The sequence below is a fragment of the Tiliqua scincoides genome, chromosome 2, assembly GCF_035046505.1.
Source record: "Tiliqua scincoides isolate rTilSci1 chromosome 2, rTilSci1.hap2, whole genome shotgun sequence".
NCBI lineage: Eukaryota > Metazoa > Chordata > Lepidosauria > Squamata > Scincidae > Tiliqua > Tiliqua scincoides.
This window is the reverse complement of record NC_089822.1, coordinates 128,397,523-128,417,227: the sequence shown is the minus strand read 5'-3', so window position 1 is coordinate 128,417,227 and position 19,705 is coordinate 128,397,523.

Sequence of the window (19,705 nt, the reverse complement as noted above, 5' to 3'; positions counted from 1 at the left end):
GTGTTTCAGAGCAAGCCTTACTGAACACAGTGGGACTTAAATCTTGAGTAAACATACTTAAGCTTGTTCTACATGTTGCATTGATTTTAATGGAAGGGTTAAGTATGTGCTTAAATCTCTCCAGGTTAAATCAATGAAGCTTTAGCTGGATCACACCTCAAACCAGTCTTATTTTATTACACTGACCTCCTATAGCTTCAAAAAGCATGTGGATATGAACAATGTTGATTGGTTCAACACAGTACCAAGGAGGTCATAATCCTTGAAGAGAAGAACTGGTTAATATTAACTAATGGAATGGAGGAAAAAGACTCAGACATTAAAACTCAGACTATTCACATAGTACATTTTTAGATGTATGTCTAAGGAATTTCAGGTATAGATCAAAAAACAAAGTGTAAATACAGCTGGTATCATACGTGGCAGAAAGCTAGTGTTGGCTACAACTTTTATATAGTAATAGCAAATTTGCATTGACTGCCCTAAAATATGTGAAAATATGTGAAACAGACAGAGGGTTGGATTTGTTGGCGGTCCATATCCTACAACAGGCAACCATTTTCCTAAATTGGTTACAATCCTATATAAACTTTCCCAGGAGTAAGCCCCTTAGAACACAATGAGACTTCTTGTGATTAGGCATGCATAGGCTTGGCTTTTAAAGTGCAAATAGCATTAGGCTGCAATCCTAAGCACAGTTACTTGAGGGCAAGGTTCTCTGACTACAGTGGGACTTACTTCTGAGTAAACATAGTTAGGATTGGATTGCATGCTACTTATCTGCTAGGCAGATACAGATAAATTTATCCTACAGTGAGTCCATGAAGTTTAAGAGGAGGGAAGTGAGAAGAGAGTCCAGAAAGGGGTAGTCAGTGGGCATCTGCTAAATAATGACCACAAGGCATTTGATGCAAATGCATTATCAAGTAGTCTTGTTGGCTTCAGTCCAGTAAAAGTATTCAAACATCCAAGGATAGGAGCAATCCCTCTTGAGGACATCAAAGTATTAGGAGCACCTGCTTAGTCTCTGGACTCTTGATGACATAAAATCACTTGGTCTGAGTTAAGCACATGATCAGGAGTGCTTTGTTGAAGAACGATAGATTTAAGCAGGTGCTCAAGAACACTCACCATGGAAAACTCTGCTGGACTGTGATTGGACAGGAGGCAGGGGAGAAGGCAACAATAGTAGCAGCCACTTTCCAACAAGCAGTTTTAAGCACCTGATATTCCTCCCACTTATTGTAAGACTTATCTGAGCTTAGAAAATACATAGCAATGGGAAATGCTCTGGTAAGAAGAAACTAGAAGGCATTTTACAGATATGTTGCTGTTATGTATGCAAGTTATGCAGGATCGAAATCCTGCATAACTGATTGACCCAGACTTATTGCTGGCCAATCCGGTGATGGATCAAAATCCTACCATCTGATTGGCCTTCTAGTTAATGTTTCAACCTGCACCAATTCTGGAAGTCTGGGTGGAGCTAAAGGCTATAAAAAACCAGGGGTGTTTGCCTTGTGTCAGATTCATTGCTAGGTCCTGTTCTGAAGATGGAATAAATTTATTGAGCTGTTATCTCTATGCCTTCCTTTATTCGCATGGACCCACTATATAACAGTTGCTATCCTTTTCTTTATGCCAATAAAGGTATTCTGAATTCTGCTATCCTTTTCTGACAGTTAGTTCATTTCCTTTGTCCTGTTCCCTCTTCTCTCAATGGAAAACAAATGAAAAGTGGGAATGAAAAGAGTGGGGAGCAAATGTGATATATGAGATCATTGGTCTTCAACTGATGGACTTTTGTGGTGCACAACTGGATCAGGCTGAGGTTGGCTCCAATTTGCACCAAAAGTGGTAGCATCACAATTTTATTTTCAGAAAATGAGGGTGGTGGTGGTGGTGTCTGTTTACACCATAAACATATATTAGGTTTATACCAATTTAAACATTACGACTTCTCACAAAGCATCCTGGAAATTATGATTTGGCTATAGGCCTCTACCCCTTATGGAGCTATAGTTCTTAGGGTTTCCTGGGAAGAGGGAATGATTTCTAAACAAACTCAAGTTAGTGGTGTAGATATAACCATAAATGGAGAAACAGAAAAATAAAACTATACAGGTCTTATCTACCCTACCATCTATGATATACGCTACCATCTATATCACTTTGGTTGATGTGACTTGCCACAAAGAACTGTGGGAATTGTATTCTGGGGAAGGGCTGAGGATTTGCTGTAAGAAATCCCTAATACCTGATTACAGATCTACAATTCCCAGGTTTCCTTGGAAAGAGGAAATCTGTCAGATTAGTTTCTGAGTAAAATATGAATAGGACTAGAGAGAATGACAGAAAGGAAAAAGGTTGGGCACATTCAGTAAAATATTAAATTTGGTTCCACATTGATGGTTGTTCTTATGATATTTTTCTGCTGTTTAACCTTCTTTTTAATTTTTTATTTTTTTAATTTTATGCTGCCCTGATATATTTTGATGAAGAGTTATATAGAAATTTATTGATTATTTGGGCCCCACATTTGAAAAGATTGGCAGATACTATACTAACAAACAAGTGTGTTGAACTTGACCAAAAATGATCTGCTGTACTTTCAATTCCCTTTGCTGCTCATTGGGGGCATTGAGAAAACCAGTGTCAGTGAAGAACATCACAAGGTTGTTTTCAGGATAAAATGAGTTGCTCCCAATTAAGCTATTTAAGCTATAGTGCTAGTATAGTATCAGGATCAGGAGATGTAATGGTACAACAGTATTCTGCTTTAGACAGCCCCCACCTGGAATTCTGTGTCCAGTTCTGAGTACTGTAGTTTAAGAGAGATATTGACCAACTGAAATGAAACCAGAAGAGGATATTTAGGACAGTGAGGGGGCTGGAGATCATGACCTATGAAGATATGTTGAATGAGCTGGGCATGTTTAGTTGGGAGAAGAGATGGAGAAGAGGGGGCATGATAGTTGAAGGACTGTCACATTGAAGATGATTTGTTTTTGGTGGCCCCAGAGGGTAGAACAAATTAATTTAAATTACACCAAGGCCTGAACCGGCCTGAACCTCCACTTGGAGGCCTGTGCCCTCTAGAGCAGGTAGGGTCTGTGCTGGATTGGGGGGTGGCAGGGGGAGAATGGAATGGGGCAGGGGAAGGTGAGGAGGTGGCAAGGAAGGGGAAGTTGGGGAAGGTGGTTCAGGCCTGAGAGGAGGCAGGGATGGCAGCCATAGCTACTCCTGCATCCTACCCCCCCCCCAGGCCTGAAAGTCCAACACAGGATGGCTCAGATTTGCACCAGCACTATATTCTTCTTCCGAGGAGACCTCCAGCATCCTATTCCCATGCTGAATTGCAACATGGGACTATTGTTAGGGTTGGGCTGCCCATATTCTATGTGGAAAAAAGGATGATGATTTACCAAATGTGAACTTATTGTAGTAAGCACGCATCCCTTTGGTCACTCTGCCATTTGTACATTTCTTGCCAAGGTCTGAGGGGGTTTCCACCACACATATACTTGCATGAGATCATAAATCCTCAGAAGCAGTAGAATGGTAAAATTCCCCTTTCCACTTGGCTGGATGATATTAGAACTGAGCCAATACCACTTACTGTTTACTTACATTTTCAGCAGTGTTCTTGAAAAACTTGCTTTTTTGACAATTTCTCAGCATTGCTTGCAGAAACCAACTTTGCATCACCTACACAGCTGTGCCAATGGGGCACGTGCTGCATCCTGCAGTTGGGTGGGAGGCCTCCTCAAGGTAAAGGCATGTTTGTTCCCTTACCTCGGAGCTGCATTGCCCTGACCTTGCTACTGGAAAGTTGGTTAGGAATGTGCCTTATGTGGACTATGTGGCATTGGGATGTTCTCTCATTCACTGTATAATCTCTGATTGGTTAGGGTTGTTTTTGTGACTGATCCAGAGAGAAAAAAAGAAAAATTAACTAGGGAAAGGGAATAAGGTAGTGAACAAATAGTATTTATTGGGGGGGGGGGGGAGGCATTGAACATGGTAAACATAAAAAAGTGATTATTCATATAAAGTATTTTCTAAACCCTCCCTGTCCAAATTGCTATGCTCAGTTCCAAAATAAAAATGGGAGCATTTTCAGTGCAGCCCTAGATGTTATAAATGACAGGCATACAATGTAGTTACATGAGCACTATAGTAAGTTATCACTTGGTACATGCTCATGTGCTAGTGTGGTGTAGTGGCATGATTGTCGGACTTCAACTGGGGGTTCCCAAGTTCATGTCCCTGCTCAGCCATGAAGTTGAAGGGTGACCTTTTTAGTTCAGTCACACACAACCTAACCATCCTCAAAGGGTTGTTATAAAATTGTGTGTGTGTGTGTGGGGGGGGGATGACATGCATGCTGTGCCCTGAATTCTTTGGAGGGCGGATGGGTTAAAAAGTGTAAGCCATCATCTGCATCTACTAAAAGATGCACAATAGTGAGAGGAGGAAATACCCAGAGAAAGGTTGATGCTTTCTTACCCACTGACACACCAGGAAACCTGGATGCTCAGTGCACTAACAGTTTAGTCAGTTCCTTCTGGCCCTTTCAGCAGTGGGGACCAGCAGAGATAAAGAACCCACTGCCCTTCTGTCCTTCAGCAACTGGGAGCTTGGAAACAGCACATCCCCCCAATGACAGTCACATGGGCATGGCCTGTGTCATCTTTGGAGAACGTTGAATAATATTTGGTTTGACTTGACGCATGTCTGGACTGCATTAATAGGAACCACATATGTGACGAACAGCCCAATCCTATGCTCAGTAGATTTGACTGTGTTCAATTACAATTTATACCCAAGCAATTATGTTCAGAAGTTTAGCATTAGGACTCATTGGAGACAGTGCTCCAGAGGCAGCTTCAGAAGAAAATAATAGGGTGAAGAGGCAAGATAGGATTGGGGTGAGGGATCAAAACTTTTTCATAGTACTGTACAGTCTTCCCAAAAAGAGCAAAAGAAGCCTACATTTCATATTCTCTATCTTGAATTCAGGCAAAATGGGAATGCGGGTGGGCATTTGCCTGCCTCTGTCCCCCTGGCACCACCTATGCTTATGGCACCATGCAAATGCCAAGGCAGCAAGCAATTGCAAGAGCGGGGCAGATTGTACATCTTGCTTGTGCATCTGCCACTCACATCTGACGTCTAATTGACTGCTTATACAGAGCAGAGCTCATGCACCAGCTGAGAACTGGCACGCATCTCATGCAAAATCAGCCATCAGACCCGACGCTAGCGCAGACCGAAGTACAAAGGCTGCTGTGGCATTGGGTGCAATCCCATTTTCCACTGAAGTCAACTCTCCTGTTGATTTGAAGGGATTTGGGTTGCACCCACTGCTTTAAAAAGAAAAAAAAAATCACCATGTAGAATGTCACCTTCAAGAACAGCTTTCCCAATGTGGCAGCAACACTGTCGATTTCTTTATGTTCTGTCACAAATCCAGCCGTTTAGCATTAGCCTGCAAAGAAAGCAAGCAAAAAACAACACACAACTCAAAGGCCAATATTTGGCTGACTCCCTTCATGCCAATTTCCTTTCATTTCCTTTTGACAGAGTGGGCTTTTAAAAGCTCTACACCTTAGCCAGCTTTTAAAGATGTAGGCTCTTTGATGATCTCGCTCTAATGAATTTGTTTTGCCACCAATAAATCAGAATGAATATAGGCTCCTTTCCCCCCCTTGGTACTTCTCAATACCGCCTTCCTAGTTTCTTGAAGAGGGTTGACATATAATCCTAGCAACCTAGCAAATTAACATGCTGTTATTATCCAAGAATGGCTCTTTACAAAGTGGCTGTGGTTTGGGTGCCTTGCAAAGAGGTAGATTACAGATGATTCTGAGCAGTGGTAGATCTCCTTCCTTTGCTTCTCTGCCTTGGAAAATATTTACCTGTACTGCAATTCTTTAAGCTGCTCAGCCAACAGAAGCCAGTATTTTCCCCAAGGGTGTGATACGAGAGGGCCTCAATGCCCTTTGATTAAAAGAAACTTCAGTTGAACAGAATATGTTGATCCTTAGAAATTGGTTCTTGGCATTTCCCAGCCTCGGCGGAATGTGATCAATACGGTTATGTATTACCAGTTCTCTTGTTTTTACACATCTGTTTCTACAGTGCATTTTCTAAATGCCTAGGATGTCAGAAATGGCTGGGTGTGTAGGTTAGCTTGGGTAGTTTATCTATACGTGAAAACGATTGTCAAGGGCACTCTTACGTTTCAACAATAAGGTACATCGGGAGAAGCTTTGAATATATCAGGGCCCACTCAAGATCACTTAATGCGGAATATTTATCCCATAAAATACTTGGATTCACTTTTGTTATTCTGTTTGGTTAAAGAGTTATTGAAATTGTTTCTCCCTCTCCAATCTATCAATGCATGTGTACGGACAGAGTGAGGGTTGAAAGTCACATTACCAGCTGTGAGAATGGCGCATGGAATCATTCTGGATTGATAAATCTGAAGTAAATGCATGTATACTTTTGCATGCACCTTTATGCCAATCATAGAAGTGATCTCAGTGTACATAAATAGCAATTTGATGGGCCAGGCTAGATCAGTGTTTCTCAAACTGCGGGTTGGGACCCACTAGATAGGTTGTGAATCAATTCCAGGTGAGTCCCCATTCATTTCAGTATTTTATTTTTAATATATCAGACTTGAAGCTGCCATGGTATGTGATTGTATTTAGGGAAATGTGACAGATCTATACTTCAAACAGGCTACTATGTATATGCTTTTAACAATGAAAGTATATGCTTTTAACTACTCGTATATGCTTTTAACAATGAAAGTAAATGGAACTTACTCCTGGGTAAATGTAGGTAGGATTGCAGTCCAGAATTGTTAAAATTTTCCTGCTTGATGAAGTCACTTCTGGTCATGACATCACTTCCGGTGGGTCCTGACAGATTCTAAAAAGTGGGTTCCAATGCTAAAAGTTTGAGAACCACTGGTCTAGATTATTTTAATATTGCAAATGTCTTTATTGGCAAAGGCAGAATATCACACTTGTCCCACAAATTTAATTTCATTCCTAGATCCTTGACTTAAAAAAAAAAAAAAATCCAGATCCTAAAATGGCGCTTACTACTCCCGAAAGATTATCCTGGGAATTTAAATTTGAAACGCACCCCCATGAGGAATACAATTCTGCATAAGTCAATCTGGAGATACTGAGCATCTTCCATGTTATTTGTTGCTTGGTACATTGCTTGGATAACAGTCAGAAGTGGTTGCTTCCAGGCCTTAATAAGATTCATTGGCCAATCAATCTGAAGCTGGCACTTTTGGGTAGTGCTTAAAACTTGTCTACTATACATAATGGAGCTGCTTTTGCATATCTGGCTGTTTAAAAGCGAGGGGGGGGGTTGTAACATCTAGATGTCGTCCACTGCCAAAAGGACGCAATCTGAGTTACATGTTTGCGATGTGGTTTTCATTTCCTTCCCTCCTCCTCTATTGCATAATTCTTTGTAGTACTTTGTTACGGCTACAGCTAAGATCGTAAACTTGAAATAAACTTGGCTTAGAATTCATAACCTTCCTGGATTTGAAAAATAGTAGGCTGAACAGTGAGATCTAGACCTCAGTCCGCGTTCACTTCAGCAGGTGGCCCAGTGGGATGATGTTTGTGATGCGGGTTATGCTGTTTGACAACTACCTTCTGCATGTGGCATCACAAGTATGCCCTCTTCCATTCACATCACTGATGTGTGCTGTGGAAAGGCACACATTGGAATGCACCATATAGGGTGAAAATGTGGGCGGGTACAGTGAGGTCACCAAATTGAGCCTCCATGCTCCAGGATGACTGCCCTGGCTCACATTGCTCTCAGAGCATTTGCCAGCAGCACTGTCCTTACCACAATGAGGCATGGTGACACTGTTCTTTCGGGAGGCCAGTTTCTAAAAGAGGAGCCATTTTCCTGCCTCCAACCTCAATGTCTGTGTGTCATTTGAAAAAAAAAAAGTATACAGAATGGATGTCATTTTGATTTTTTGCTTCAGTTGTGAAACTGCCTAAGATTGGTGCTGTACACAAAACCCACATGACAAACAACCCAGTCCAACCGAAATCCCCATGTGGCAATGCAGCAGTGCCAGTGTGGGCTACACTGCGTCCCCTGGGGGATTTGCTGCTGCTGGAGGTCCCCTTGGGGTAAAGGGACATTTGTGGACAATCCCAGCAGCCACTATGGTCAACTTGGACCTACACCAGCAGTATTGCTTGCTCAGTTCCCTGTTGACCCATGCAGGTGAATCAGTATAGGTGAATGGGGTCAGGATTTGGTGTGTGCCACCGTCAAACCCACCCCTCTTCTTGGCCCAAGCCACCCACCCCTGCCCCATCCAAGTTCCACCCCTACCCTGACCCCACCTTGTCCTTGGCCCTATTCCTCGCCCTGCACCAGGCCTACCTGCTCCAGTGGATCTCCATTGCTCTGCTGGCTCACATGGGAGGGCTCTGGACTTCCCACTGGTGCACCAGCTCCCTGTGCTGCTGCAGAGCATTTTGCAGGACTTTTTGCGACAAAGCACTTTGTTCTGCCAGCAGTGCCTTTGAATAGGATTGGGATGTAAATCAACTTGCACACAAGCTGAGTTGAGTTTGGCTTGTCACTGACTGGGAGAAGGACAGAAAAGGGGCTGCATTTCATTAGGGCCAGAACAGCCACATAATTGTCCCCTGCATGTGCTGAAGTGGCCCCTGAAATTGTTATGTGTTAATGTCTTGAGTGTGCATAAGGTTCTGTCCAGTTTAAATATTGTTTCTGCTCCTCAATAAACTCTTATCTTCCTGCTGTATTTGAGATCTTTGTATTCTTCGGCCAAGTGGTTCAACTCACATCCAGCTGAAGTTATTAGTAGAGTTCTCATTGCTTTTAATAAATCTGGATTGCATCCCTTGGAGCGGTTTCACGCATTACACAGCCACCAGATGTACTCTTGATAGGGAGCCACAGCCAATAAGGGCCACCAGTCAATTGGACTTGTAAGGCACATGTTTGTTGCATGTACAACCCAATCCTTAATCTCTCCCTGTGGATGCAGCCATGCCAATCCTGTGACAGTGGGGGGGGGGGGGCAGTCATGGAAGTCTCCTCGAGGGAAGAGAATATTTGTTCCCTTACCCTGGGGCAAGCCTGCTCTGCCCCATGGGTCTCCTTGGATCAATGCCAGTCATTTTGCTTGCCTAGGTCCAAGGCGAGTAAGGGAGAGGGAAAAAAGGGAAGGAACAGGCAAGGATACCAATGCAAGTTGCTGCCACCCAGTATCCATCTCTCCCTCCCCCATCCCCACCCCATCCTCCCACTGCCTATCCTTTGCACTGGCTAATGTGCATTTTTGTGTATAGGCAGCTGCCGCAGTGAGTTGCCAACAGTGCCACTGTTGGTGTTGGTGGTTTCAAAATGGCCCTATGGCCATTGATGACAACAGAACCTCTGTTGTAAAGCCTAGTCAGGTAAGCCCCATTGAATTCAATGGGACTTACTTTTGAATAAAAATGCATAGGATTGAGCTACATGTGTATACTTTAGTACTGTATAGGACTTGTTACAAAGCATAATGTGTGAAGCATTATGTGTCTAAATGGAATTTGGGGTCTCATTTTTGCTCCCTTTCCCGTTAAAGGAGTCTTGTGGTGATGCTTGGCAGCTTGCCATTTTACCAGCTGCGTTGGTGCAGTCACCTCTGTACTTTGTCATTCTTTGGGACTAACAATTCACTGACTCAAAATCATGGGCAACCACAGAGGCACATTTTTGTGAGGTTGAAAATCAAAATTTCCAAGTTCACTGAAAATACCCTCCCTGGCTCAGACTTCCAATTGGACATTTAAGTTTCCTGTCTGTGGATTTAAGGCTCTCATTTCTATATAAAATACTTATGATCAAAAAATGTCCAGTTTAGGAAAACAGTGAAAGTTCTTACAAATTTACTCATGCATCAAAACACATGAAAATCATAAGTTTGAGTGCTTGCCTTTAACCACTTCATGAGTGGTTAAAGAAATGCTACAGACTTGCATATTGTCTGCACTTACAACAAAACTTCCTACAGCCACACATTCTCTTGGCCTTTCAGCCTTGGCTCTCTGCAGGTTGGGGGCAAGTTAAAGGATCAGGGCACTTTGGGAGCAGTGGGCACCTAGCCAGGTACTGGCCTTCTACTTTCCCTATAGAGAAATGGTATCAGTTAGTTGTGATGGATTTGGGTTTATTTCAAGCATTTAGGGTCAGAAAAAGGGGTACAGTATTTAACTTCATATACAGTTCTCGGGGTGTTCGTTAATCATACATTGTGAATGGATAGTTGTGGTTTGGAGTTTGTTTTTCTTTTTTGCTATTTGTGTACAAAAGACTTGTTTTCAAAGCAACCTTGTGGCCTCACCTAAGCAAATCATTTGGATTTCCCTAGGAAAACCATGTCCCCTTTCAACGCATTTAAGGCAAATCTTTTGGGCTTGACCTTCATCTCCATTGTAGGTGCATAGGTGAAAAGAATCTGTAATTCTGATGGGGGGAAAAGAATACTCCTCTCAACACTATATGCGACTTTAAAATTTGTCTTTAATACATATGGGAAACAGACATTAATAAAAATACACAGAGAGGGTGTGGAGAGAACAAACTCTTGCCCACAATGATGATAGCTTTCATTAAGGAGTGAAACAAATATTTTCAAAGGTATGGTTGGTTTCCATTTGGTAAGTCAATTGGATAATTTCATTTATTTTTAAGACTCATTTATAGCAATGTGCACACACGAATCGAGACAGGTCATCTAATAAATGTGGTAGATTATATCAGCCTCCATTCATACCATCTGTTTTTGTCTCAGTCTTCTCCTCCATTTGCATAGTCACCTAGCTGGAGCAGTTCCAATGAGTAGCATATCAGATTTGAGCTTGGGTTCAAATCCTAGCACTGGGTGGCCTTGAGAAGCAGATTCTCCTTCAGCCTCAGGTTCTCATCTATAAAATAGGAGGTGGGGGAGGGGGAAGAATAGAGATCATTTACTATTTTGTTGGGAAGATAGATGTGATAAGGATCACAGGGTTGTGTAGTGGTGGCAGCAATAATAATAATAATAATAATAATAATAATAATAATAATAATAATAATAATGAGGACTGTAGCAGCGCTGTTACGTGGAGGTTCTGCTTTCTAACAAGCAGGAGAGCATAAAAGAATCCAGAAAACCAAATGAACCCAGAAAACACTACAGTGGAGAAACATCTCTGAGCCCCCTCATGCAGAGGAGACTGGAGACGACTCTCGGGTTACTCCTTCCTTCTTCTCTCAATGGTCTCAAAAGCCAGGGAAGACTGTTTCATATGGTACCTCTTCTTGGAAGTGTCCGGAGTGTAGAGAAGGGGGGGGGGGGGAGACTGCGAGGTATTTAAGGCACTCCAGACAATAGCTCATTCCGTAAGAGTTATTACTCTGCTGAGCCAAAGGTCATTAGAAAGGATAAGGGCGGCCATAAAAGCGGCCCAGCTAGCCTGCTTTTCCTATAGAGATTATCATTATTGGCTTATTAATACGCGATAATGTTGAATTATACACGGCAATAAATAGGAAAAAGGTTGACTTGGAGTTTTAAATATTTTATGCATCTCCAAGCGAGCCTTTCAAGCAATGGAGCCTCGTTCAAGTGAATGGAATGCCCCCCCCCCACAGACACACACACGCCCCCCCCAAGTTCTAGGTTCAAGACTCTCTCTCTCTCTCTCTCTCGTTTCATTTGTGTGCTTTTTATTTTATTATTTTTTTAACCTGCAAACGGTGTGATCACTTGCTCTAAGTCAGAGTGGGCTGACTGAGCCCACGCAAGGTCCGTTTTATTGACATATGGTCCACTCAGGATCTCTCAATTATTTCTCGAATTTGTGTCCAGCGATCTTGAGGAGCCACGTTTAAAAAAAAAAAAAAAAAAAAGCCCCGGTGAACCCTCCCCCCCACCTCGTCTCAGTCAGGACGCATTCAGCCCACTGCTGCGTGAGGACGCTCAGAAAGTACACTTTGGCTCCCACCATTTTGATGGGGAAGGGTCTTGTTTCATTTGGTCCAGGGCTACCTAGTCCAGCACTCTTTGCAAGAGTCTCAGAGGCCCGCTGATGTGAGGTGCCTCTCCTGAAGCGAGCCTCTGGTTCACCGATCAACTAAACGCCCCAAAGAGTTCTTTGCCACTGCTCGAGACTCACCGGCTTGAGAGCACAATCCTATGCCTGTCTACTTAGAAGTAAATCCCATTGTCTTCAATGAGATTTACTCTCAGGAAAGCGTGCATAGGATTGCAGCCCCCCCCCCCTAGTGCCAAAGATAGTCCTTTAATAATTTTTCTGATGAAGCCTAGGCGTTAGGCAGCAGATCGCAGTCGCCTTGCGCGCTTGGACTGGTTAGGAAACTCCACTGAACTTTGCAGAACTTTCCTCCGAAAATGAAAAGGACAGGCTGAACTGAACCGAATGCTCCCGAGTCAGGCATTTCTCCTCCCCGAATTCCCAACGCCCCCAAGGCAACCCCAAGGCAAGTTCAGGGATGAAGAGATAACTGGGGGAAACAAAGTGTGGGGTTGGAGGAGGGCACCTCCAAAGCGAATTGAACTTTCATAATGTCTCTGCCATGGAAGGAAGGAAGGAAGGAAGAAAGAAAGACAGACAGACAGACAGACAGACAGACAGACAGACAGACAGACCACGGAGTGTTTGACCACAAAGACAGAAAACTCATTACCTTTCCTACCAATAATCATCCTAATGGGAAAGCAACCAAAGCCGGATGGGAAATGAGAGTGCCTTGGTAATATCTGAGATCAGGCTGGAGATAAGATAAACCCTGAGTTAAACCCACGAAGCGCCTGGGCTGATGTCAAATCTCTTGATCAAATATCCCCAAATCTCTTAACTCTGCCAAAAAAAAAAAAAAAAAAAGTTCATGGGGGGGGGGAGTGGCGGGAATGAAGATCCCGGAACAAAAAACGGCCAATTTAAATTGCAACTAAAGAGGCTCTCAACTCGAGTCACCGTGGATTAAGGCGGCGATGCATTGAGAGGATACAATGTTGCTTGCTCTGAAATATCTATTGGAGGCCTCGCTAAAGGGGGGGGGGGGGTGACAGGACCTGAAGGAAGACTCTTAAACTCTGCCAAAAGACAGGCCGGTTAGTATCCTGAAGCCGCCTATTGCAGCCTCTAGATAACCTCTAACAAGGCAAATGCGGGTAGATCGCCTGATTACTAGATTTAAATAGCGGGCTCGAGTCATGAGAAAATCCCTGGCAGGCGGCTCCCATCCCCCTACACACACACACACACACACACACACACACACACACACACACACAGGGGCACTTAAAACAAGCCCACTGCCTCCCACACACGTCTTTAAGATCATTCTAGACCCCTCACCGCTGGCCAATAATAATAATAATAATAATAATAATAATAATAATAATAATAATAATAGAAGGTTAGGAATCATTTCAGATCTCTGTTTTGTTTCTCTGTTCTATGGACGGAATTGGCTACTCAACGTCCTTCTCGAAACCCGGAGAGATTCAGAGCCCAATCCTATACCTGTCTACTCAGAAGCAAGTCTCAAAATAGTTAGTGGGGCTTACTCCCAGGAAAGTGTGGCTAGGATTGCAGCCTCAGAGCCCAAGCCTATGCGTGTCTGCTCAGAAGTAAGTCCCACTATAGTCAATGGGGCTTACTCCCAGGAAAGAGTGGATAGGATTGCAGCCTCAGCCACCAACCCGAGGCTCGATTGCGATGAGAATCAGAGGCACCCCCTCAACTCTCTTTCCATCTCCGAGTAATCACGTAACTCTCTATCCATTACCTTTTGACAGAGACAGCCGAGCACAAATTCTTCCTGTGGGCGCGGAGCGTCCTTCTCCTTTTCCAACTCCAGCAGCCACTTTCCTTGGGAAGATCTTCCTGGGTTTTTTTTAGTCCCGGAGAGGAACAAAACAGGAATGAGTCTAGAAAGGGGGGGAGAGAGAAAATCACACAAAGTTAAACCCTGAGCTTCTCCCCCTCCCCGAGATGCAGAGCTTCATTGTTCCTTTGTTAGAATTTGTACCAGGGTTTGTTGTTGTTTTTTTTAAGTGGGGGGCTGGTGAATATTTTTTCTCCCCCCATAAAAACTTTTCTTTCTCCCCCCCTCCTTCCCCCCCTTCTGACTCCCAATTCCCCATCATCCTTCATCGCCCTCAACGTAGGAGTTGAAACCCCTTTGCCACGGCGCCTTTGATGACTTTCTAAGTGGGTTTCAGTGGCTGTCCCCCTTGATGGAAGCGTGGGCAACAGGAGAGGAGGACCATAATGAAGCCCAACGGACTCGCATTTTGGGAAAGTTGCACACTTAGGCAAAACTCCCTCCCACAAGCCAGAGTATTCCCCCCCCCTTTTAAAGAAACGGCTCTTTGGAGGGACTAAATAGCACCGAGCCTGGGATGTCTTTCTCTCTCCCCCCCCCCTTGTTTACAGCTATAGAAGGCAAAAGAGCCATAAATCTTAGGACAGCCTACAGAGACAAGTGCATTTGTATGCATCGTTAGAACTAGCTAATACCTAAACCCATTAGCAGCCGTGTAGAGTTCTAGTTTCCGGTGCGCATTAACTTATAGTTAAATTCTAGAGGAAAGGGCATTGCGATTAACATAAACTATATCCATCATATTGTTTGTCATAATAGATTAGTCAACCCTCTGGTGTGTATGCGTGTTTGTGTGTGTGAAACTTTCCCCCTCCAACCTTCATATCAAACGAGGGGCTCGTGATTTTTGTCCACACATCCCACTCACATCGGAGACCATCATCATCACTGCTGAAAAAAAGGGGGGGGTCGAGGGGAAGTTGGCAATGGAGAAAGTACGATGAGGGTGGGAGGGAGAAAAGGGGCCCGTTCCTCAAGTCTAAACCGCCTGCCTTTACACGTGCCATGCGATCTAGCGCACGTTTGCTCCGGAGTCAGTCCCGTTGGGTTTGAAAGGGTCTTACGCCCAGGTAAACCCGACACGGTGTCGTCGCTTTAGGGAGCTTGTGAGCCATTTCGAAATGAATGGGCCCATTTATGCATCGCAACGCCAGTAATTCCCCTTCATCTACTTCCAAAAGGAACATAAAAATAAAAACCAGAGGCTGGGCGCAGCCCCCCAGCTTGGAGGGCTCCCCTCCTCCCCTTTCGCTCCCTGGGATCGTCCACGTTATGCTGCCCGGTTTCCTTCCTAATCGGTCCTTTCTCCCCCCCCCCTCCCCGAGGCTTCTTTCTTGTCCCTTGTCTTTGTTGAATGACGTTCGCTGACGTCCCCGTCTAAACCCCAACCCCCCCCCCCCCGTCCTCACCACCACTCAAGGAGCATAATCTGCTCCTATTAAACCAATGCCACCCCATCCTTAAAAAAAAAAAGGCAAGGGACAGCACAAAGCCGCCCTGGCCGCCTGGCCCAGCCTCTGTGCACAGAGTAGACCCCCCTCCCTGCCTCCCTCCACCCCCCTCCTTGTTTAGGCTGCGCGCACAGATCTCTGAACTTTTGTAGCTCAGCTTTTCCGTCTTCGCCCGCGAAAGCGTTAAAGGTAAGGGTCTGGAACTCGTATGCAGCAGCCGGCTTTTGTAGCGATGATTTATGGCTTCAATCTTGGTTCACCCAGAGTTCACATGGATTTGCTGCTTCTGAGAGCTAAAAGATGGTCTCACTTGACAAGTGTGACTATTGGAAATGCCTCTCTCTCTCTCTCTCTCTCTCTCTCTCTCTCTCTCTCTCGTGCAAAATCGTTTCTAATTGAACCTAAGAAATCCAGTTTGCTTTCAGATGCACAGAAATCTCTCAGGGATCCAGTCGATCATATATATATGATCAGAAATATATATGATCAGAAATCATATATATATATGAGATATCTCATATATTTATATCACATATATTTATATATATGAATTTATATCTATATATAAAGGGTCCTCGTGTGTGTGTGTGTGTGTGTGTGTGTGTGTGTGTCTGCATAATATATCTTCACATGCATGTGGATAATATATACATACATGCAGATCATGCACCCAGAGGGATCTTCAGACAAAAGGAGATGTAGGTCTTAGAAGGAAAAATAATAATAATAATAAATGGGTTCGATCCACTCCCAGCCCTCACACGCTTCTTTTCCCCACCACATCTTTCTTTGTGGTTAAACAAGATTGTAAGGGGGGGGGGGGGTCCGCTAGGGCAATATGGAAGGAGCTCTTTGAGGCTCGTGTCTTGCTAAATCTCAGAGAAATTAGGAATAATCACTGGGGGGGGGGGATAGAGAGAGAGAAAGAGAGAAACACCCCAGTGATTTTTCTCCTCTCCTCTCTTCCACCCTAAGTGCGGTTAAGACGAGTCAAATGAAAACATAAATAAATAGTTCGTTAAGAAAAATATAAGCCAGGGTGTTTTTATTTATTTATTTATTTATTTTTTGAAAAAGCTACTGCAGAATCATCAAGCCTCGATGTGAGTAACGTGACTTGCCTGCCAAGTAGTCCAGCCGAGGGCTTTCTCTTGAAATGAATTGGGAAGGGGGGGGGGGGTTGGAGAGAGAGAAGCCCATCACGCCACTTAAATAATAAATAAATAAGCGAGGAATTCAAACCCCCCCTCCCATTCCCTAAAGTGGGTGCTTGGAACATCGACCAAGCACATATTTGCCTGTAAAATAATCTCATGCAATGATCATGATGATCATCTCATGCAAGACGAGGAGAGACCTCGTCCTTCCCAGCGCCCAAGCTACAGAGCAATCAGGGAATTTGGTCTTCAAACGAAAATGGGGTACCAAAAGTCCAAAGTTCCCCAAACAGGGCGAAACTGCTGGCGCAGAGGCTGGCTGGAGTTCGCCCCGAAGCGCTCTCACCCGCATCCCTTGTTTTCTGGGAACAGACATGAGGTCTCCATCTACACCTAGTTTCAAAAGCAAGTCCGAAAAGCCCATTGCCAAGTTATTGAAAGTTATTGCCAAGAAACGCTGGTTTAGGATGGGCGATCCTGAGCTGGTTCAAGATGACCAGGATTTCAGGCCAGTGGCGAATTTCACTCCGAGATATCCTTTGCTCTCCTCTGTCTCAGGCAGGTCGATTCACAATTCGGTTTTAAATTGGGACCTTAGGATAGAACTTTTTTTTCCCCCCTGCCCTGATCCTAACCAAGTTTCTTTGGGAATAAATTCCACAGATTTCAGATGACATTTCCTTCCCAGGAAAGGATTTAGCTTTGATTTCAGGGGGACACTCTATCTGAGCCTCATTGTTTCTCATGTAGCCTGCTTCCTGATCACTGTGTTATCCCATCCATTTGGATCTTGGGCATCTGTGGGCCATCATGATTTAAATGGAAGCAAGGCCCTTTGAAGCCATTGGGGGGGGGGGCACCTACCTCCCAAGGAAGCGTGGTTTGGCATGTCCTTCTCTTATTAACAAAAGATGCTCAGCTGAATGACCACAGCTCCAATGTGTACACTTAAGAACCCATTGAAACCCATGGGGTCCTACAGCACCCTTAACTGAAGTTCAGCACTTTTTTGTTTTTGTTTTTTTTGGTTGGTCATGAAAGCTTTGAAAAGGTGGTGGGATAGATAGACATAATGGGATCCAATAACAATATGGAGCCCTTCTATTTCTTCCCAGAGATTATAGATAGTGGTGTTTGTTTTTGGTAAGGTTAGGGTTACAGTCTTATTGAACCCAATGGGCTTATTTCTGAGTAACAGAAATAACACCCTTCTCAAACATCTCCAATTGTAGCTAAAATGCAGGTACAGAACTCTTGATCTATGTTTCAATTTCTGTCCTTCTGTCTCTTCTGTCCTACTTCTTTCCTACCCGAGCTTTTGCAAACCTGTACGGACATTGGTTGAAGCTTTCTGCTACACAGATATAAAATAATCGGAAGCACTGAGTTGTTCTGTTCACGTTAACTGGAAGTCACAGGTTTCCAGCCTTTTCCCATTCGCATGCCACTTCCTTATCAAGGCTGCACAACTGTAACTTTTTTTTAAAATGGGGGGGGGGATAGGAAATCCCATCTCATTAGCAGCAACCATCTTCTTAAGCAAGGCGAATTCCCAGCCTCTACTGCCAGCACAAATTTTGGGAGCTGGTTAAACTTAGAGGCATCAACATGCCTCACTGTATTTGATAGCTCAAATTTACCCATGTAAAGTAAAAGGAAAGTGGATTTGGAAGGGGAGGAGGATGGGCAGGAGGAATCAATGTGGGCTTGCCACCCTATTTCTGATTTTTAAATTTCACCCACCAATCTGGAATGTCCTGCAAACACCCACGTAGCCACATCTTAAAACTGCACTCATTTTTTAAAAAAAAAAACAAGGCCAGAAAAGAACCCCAATAAGAAATAGTTTCAAAAGAAAATGTAAAATAGAGCGATACTGTTTTTTAAAAAAATTAGTCCCTGTTTGGTTAAAAGTCATCTTTTTGCAGCAAAAAAGGAACTATTTCTCAAAAACTCTATGTGCCTGCACGTGTTTAGTTAATAGGAGGTGCTGCTGGTGTTAAATTTTTTTTTTAAAGACTCATAGGCAAACGCTAATTTGAGTCTAGGCTTATTCTTGGGATCACTTTTGCCTGGCCCCTCTTATTTGGTCTACAAAATAGCATTACAGCAAATAGTAGGCTTCTTATTAGGTTGACTAATAAAATGACAGTGCTTCTGAACATGTGCAGAGTATACCAAAGAATAAGCAACACTCAACTCTCACCCATACAGGATTTAGCATGTGTGCTACTGTTTGAAGGGCTGGAAAAGATGAGCTTTACAGCTAGTTCCCTTCCCTTCTGGGTACTTAACCTCACTAAACAACAAAGAAAAAACTCTGAACCTTCTCAAATTAGTAGTAAAAATCCCACTTACTATAATGGAGATCCTAGGGACCATCCATTGTATATGTCAAAGGTGGGATGGGAGTAGCAAGTTGTGACAAAGGAGAAATTTAGTACTGGTTTATATGGACCAAAGTATGACAAGGAAGGGATAAAGTAATGACATACTTTATGGACAGCTCTTAAAGCAGCTACAACAGTCCTCTTAACATTTGCATTGAAATCATTGGGAATCCCAAACAAAAAATCCCAAAAAATCCCAATGTCAAACATTTTGGGGTGGGAAGATATACTGATGGATACAGTAAGTCAGTATGAAACAGAAATAAACTGAATACAGATGTGTTTACTTGAACTTTCAGAAATTATGCAGTTTTAATAACGTCATATTCAATTTTCATTACGCAAAGTTCCCTACCAATGTACCAGTTAGGTTTTAGATGTTTGTATCGAAGTTGGAACCTTCATAACTCAACAGATCTGCCTCTTGCTGGCCCAATGCTATCAGGGCTGCTCAAGAGCACCACCAAAGGATGTACTGCACCTGCGCAAAAGCATCACTGCAGCCATCCATAACTTAGATGTCTGTAACTCAGGGAGCCAGTGTAAATTAAAAATGATCAAGTGCTTGCAGTACCTGTGCACTTATGGTCCAGAATTCTGGAATAGGGAAGCAAATTACAGTGCAACCCTACGCATACTTACTTAAAAGGAAATCACTGTATTCAATGGGACTTACTCCTATGTAAGTGGGTATAGGATTGTAGCTTGAGATTCATACTGAACATTT